This window comes from Theobroma cacao, chromosome 4, assembly GCF_000208745.1.
Source record: "Theobroma cacao cultivar B97-61/B2 chromosome 4, Criollo_cocoa_genome_V2, whole genome shotgun sequence".
Lineage (NCBI taxonomy): Eukaryota > Viridiplantae > Streptophyta > Magnoliopsida > Malvales > Malvaceae > Theobroma > Theobroma cacao.
Genome location: NC_030853.1, coordinates 15,830,729 through 15,835,950, shown reverse-complemented (window position 1 = coordinate 15,835,950; position 5,222 = coordinate 15,830,729). Strand labels below are relative to the sequence as shown.

General features: G+C 39.3%; 1 long non-coding RNA gene across 2 annotated transcripts in view; it reads left to right on the top strand.

The window, feature by feature from the left end:
• The window catches only part of LOC108661667, a 6,550-nt gene continuing 1,948 nt past the window's right edge, over positions 621-5,222 (top strand). Inside the window, exon 1 of one of the 2 annotated variants that reach the window (XR_001927439.1) lies at positions 621-1,150. This is a non-coding gene — a long non-coding RNA (uncharacterized LOC108661667). Of the gene's footprint in view, positions 1,151-4,262; positions 4,618-5,222 lie in introns of those variants that run through there. The other variant, XR_001927438.1, reaches the window with a different exon arrangement.

Sequence of the window (5,222 nt, the reverse complement as noted above, 5' to 3'; positions counted from 1 at the left end):
CTCAAGCTGGTCAAGCCCCTCCTATAGTACCACCAGTTGCTCCTTCAGTACCACCACCCCACCTCCTGTTCCACCACTAGTGCCAGATGTCTCTATTGCTAAGAAGTGGAAGGAAGCTAGGCAACTTGGTTGTGTTTCTTTTACGGGTGAGTTAGATCCAATCGTGGCCAAAGATTGGATTAATCAGGTTTCGGAGACGTTCTCTGATATGAGGTTGGATGATGACCTGAAATTGATGGTGGCCACGAGATTATTAGAGAAGAGAGCTCGCACATGGTGGAATTCAATAAAATCCTGTTCCACTACTCCTTTGATCTGGTTAGACTTCCTAAGAGAATTTGATAGTCAGTATTTTACTTATTTCCATCAAAAAGAAAAGAAAAGAGAATTTCTGAGTTTGAAACAAGAGAATTTAACTGTATAAGACTACGAAGCTTGTTTTAACGAGTTGATGTTATATGTGGTAGATCTGGTGAAATCTGAGCAAGATCAGGCCAATTATTTCGAGGAAGGGCTCCGTAATGAGATTAGAGAGCGGATGACAGTGACTAGTAGGGAGCCACATAAGGAGGTCGTACAGATGGCTCTACGGGCTGAGAAGCTCGCAATTAAGAATAGGAGGATTCAGACCGAGTTTGCAAAAAGGAAAAATTCGAGTGTATCTTCCAATCAGCCACCAAAAAGGGGCAAAGACTCATCTGCTTCAGGGAGCACTACTTCTGTTTCAGTGACATCTCCTCGACCTCTATTTTCATAGACACAGCAGAGGCCTCAAAGATTCAGTAGATTTGTGATGACTACTTCTTGAAAAAGTTATGGAGGTTTTGATAGATGCAGGAGATGTGGGAAGAATCATGTTGGGCCGTGTAGGGGACAGTACGATGTTATCATTGTGATCAGCCGGGCCACATTAAGAGTGCGTGCCCACAGCTAAGACGGGTTATTGCAACTGCTCCATCTCCACCAACTTGTACGGATATGCAGAGGAGAGATCCTTCTAGGTTACTACCGAGGCAGGGAGTGGCCATACAGTCTGGTGTAGAGAGTAACACCCTGGCATATCCACCTTCGAGAAAATAGACTCGTACTTCGACAAGAGTTTTCACTATGACGGAATATGAGGCACAAGTTTGACCTGAAGCAGTGACAGGTATCATGTATTTATTTGATAAAGACGCTTATGTTTTGATAGATTTTGGTTCAGATAGGTCATATGTGAGTATGGCATTTGCATCAATTGCTGATAGAAACCTGTCACCATTAGAGGAAAAAATTGTAGTTCACACCCATTTAAGAGAAAAGCTAGTTAGAAATAGTTGTTATAGAGATTGTGGAGTAATGGTTGGTGAGAAAGAATTTAGGGGTGACTTGATTCCTGTAGAGATCCAAGATTTTGATTTGATATTGGGTATAAACTGATTAACTGCACATCGGGTGAATGTAGATTGTTTTAGAAAAGAGGTTGTTCTTCAGAATTCGGAGGGAGCAGAGAATGTTTTTGCAAGGAAACGTCGAGTATTACCGTCTTGTGTAATCTCGACCATTAAAGCTTTAAAATTAGTGCAGAAAGGGTATTCGACTTATTTGGCTCACGTGATTAATATTTCAAAGGGGGAACCTAAATTAGAGAATGTCCTAATAGTAAGTGAGTTTTCTGATGTATTTCTTGATGAGTTACCGAGACTACCTCCTGATCGAGAGCTTGAGTTCTCTATTGATTTACTTTCGGGTACTGCACCTATTTCTATCCCTCTATATAGAATGGCTCCGGCAGAGTTGGAGGAACTGAAAGTCCAGTTGCAAGATTTGGTGGATAAAGGTTTCATTCGCCCTAGCATTTCTCCTTGAGGAGCACCAGTCCTATTTGTAAAGAAGAATGATGGTACTCTTCGATTGTATATCGATTACCGTCAGTTGAACCAAGTGACCATCAAGAATAAATACCCTCTACCTCGGATCAATGATCTTTTTGATCAATTACGAGGTGCTATGGTGTTTTCAAAGATTGATTTGAGGTCTGGGTATTATCAGTTGAAGATTAAGGAGCAGGATGTACCCAAGATTGCTTTTAGGACGCGTTATGGGCATTATGATTTTCTGGTGATGTCGTTTGGTTTGACTAATGCGGCGTCAGCTTTTATGGATCTTATGAACAGGGTGTTCCATCCATATTTAGATAAGTATGTGATAGTGTTCATAGATGACATCCTGGTTTATTCGAAGAATGATGATGAACATGCTGCCCATTTACGCATTGTGTTGCAAACTTTGCTCGAGAAACAACTCTATGCCAAGTTCTCTAAATGTGAGTTATGGTTAAAGGAAGTGGTTTTCTTGGGACATGTGGTGTCTGGAGCTGGAATTTATGTCAATCCCAAAAAGATTGAGGCAATCTTACAATGGGAGCAACCGAGAACGGTAATTGAGATTCGCAGTTTCCTTGGCTTAGCCAGCTATTATCGGAGATTTGTTCAGGGATTTTCTTTGATAGCAGCTCCTCTAACTTGTTTGACTCGTAAAAGAGTTAAGTTTGAGTGGGATGATGTTTGTGAGAATCGATTTCAGGAGCTAAAGAACCGATTGACCTCCGCTCTCGTTTTAACACTTCTTGTTAATGGAAAAGAATTTGTGGTATACAGTGATGCATCTAAGTTGAGATTAGGGTGTGTATTAATGTAGGATGAGAAAGTAATAGCTTATGCTTCCTGGCAGTTGAAGAAGCATGAGACGAATTACCCTACTCATGACCTGGAGTTGGCAGCAGTAGTATTCGCATTGAAGATTTGGAGACATTATTTATATGGTGAGCGTTGTCGGATTTTTACTGATCATAAGAGTTTGAAATATTTGCTCACCCAAAAAGAACTTAATTTGAGACAAAGACGGTGGCTAGAGTTGATTAAAGATTACGACTTGGTGATTGATTATCATCCGAGGAAGGCAAATGTTGTAGCGGATGCTTTAAGTCGTAAATCCTCATATTCATTAGCTATACTTCGGAGTTCTTATTTTTCGATGTTACTTGAGATGAAGTCTCTAGAGATCCAGTTGAATAATGGTGAGGATGGAACCCTACTTGCTAGTTTCATTGTGAGACCTTTATTGTTGAAACAAATTAGAAAATTGCAGAAAGCTGATGATTGGTTGAAACAGGAAGTTCAAAAGCTACAGAATGGAGAAACTAGTGAGTTTAGACTCAGTGATGATAGTACCTTGATGCTTAGAGACCGAATTTATGTCCCTAAAGATGATCAGTTGAGACGAGCTATTTTGGAGAAAGCTCATTCTTTCGCCTATGCTTTACATCTTGGAAACACCAAGATGTATCGGACTATTAAAGAAAGTTATTGGTGGTCGGGTATGAAACGAGACATAGCAGAGTTTGTAGCAAAATGTCTCACATGCTAACAGATTAAGGCGAAACATCAAAAACCTTCAGGTACTCTTCAACCTTTACCGATTCCTGAATGGAAGTGGGAACACGTGACTATGGACTTTGTATTAGGTTTGCCGCGGACACAAAGTGGGAAGGATGCTATTTGGGTGATTGTTGATAGATTGACTAAGTCCGCCCATTTCTTGGCTATCCATAGCATGTATTCTATTGAGAAACTGGCGAAACTTTATATAGATGAGATTGTGAGATTACATTGAGTTCCAGTTTCTATTGTGTCAGATCGAAACCCCCGATTTACTTCTCGATTTTGGCCTAAATTTCAAGAAGTTCTCGAAACTAAATTGTGATTTAGTACTGCCTTTCATTCGCAAACTGATGGTCAATCTGAAAGGACTATTCAGACCTTGGAGGATATGTTACGGGCTTGTATCATTGACTTTATTGGGAGTTGGGACAGACACTTGCCATTGGTGGAGTTCGCGTATAATAATAGTTTTCAGTCTAGTATTGGGATGGCTCCATACGAGGCTTTGTATGGAAGGAAGTGTCGAACTCCACTATGTTGGGATGAAGTGGGTGAGAGGAAATTGTTTAATGTGGAATTGATTGATTTGACAAATGACAAGGTCAAGGTTCTCCGAAAGCGGTTAAAGACAGCTCAAGATAGGCAGAAGAATTATTCTAATAGACGAAGGAAAGATTTAGAGTTTGAAGTTGACGATAAAGTTTTTCTTAAGGTTTCTCCTTGGAAAGGTAATAATTTGAAAATTCCAAGTATTAAATCTTATTTGATTATACTATTGTGATAATTTGTGGTATTTATTGGATAATGAAATGTGTGATTTGATTCACAAAGAGGGAAAAGCTCAATTCGAGATACATTGAACCCTTTCGTATCATTGAAAGGATTGGGCCAGTGGCTCATAGACTTGAATTACCCCCGGAGTTAGATCGGATTCATAATGTCTTCCATGTCTTGATGTTGAAAAAGTATGTTCCTGATCCCTCTCACATTCTAGAGACACCCTCCATTGAGTTGCATGAAGATTTGAAGTTCGAGATGTAGCCTATACGTATTCTAGATCGAAAGGATCGAGTGCTAAGGAACAAGAGTATTCCAATGGTGAAAGTATTATGGAAAAATGCTCGAATGGAAGAGATGACATGGGAAGTCGAGCGCTAGATGAGAAACCAATATCCACATCTTTTCTTGGAATCTGGTAAGTGAAATTTTGAGGTCAAAATTTTATTTTAAGGGGGGTAGTGCTGTAAAGCCTAACCTTATAAAATGCTTGTCATGACATACATATGATGATAGCATGATTGCATGCTAGGAGAGTCTAGAAAAATTTACAATAGTAGGTATTGTACCTATAGGTACAACAAAGTTGATTTAAGCCTCGAACTAGATCAAATAGGAATTTTAAGGTGAGATTAAGAGCTTCACAGTCCATGGATGACACAAAATGGTACTTCGGAGTTTGAGAATCAATTTGGAGTCAAACTGAAAATTTCACTATCCAGGGGTAAAATGGTCATTTGCCACCTAGGGACAAAATGAAAATTTTTAGAAAAGATTTTTTTTTGCCCCATTTGATTTATTGGAGTATGATTTGAGGATGAGAAGTGAAAAAAAATTGTGATCCCAGTATTTTTCAGAGCATAGGGGTAAAATGGTAATTTTGTCATTCCAGGGGCAAAATTATAATTTTACACACTCGACACTTGTCCAGCACATGGATTTTACCCAATGTTATCATGGATAATTGAAGGGATTTATATGGTGGAGAGAGAAAGCTTAAATAGTTAAAGAAATAAAAATGGG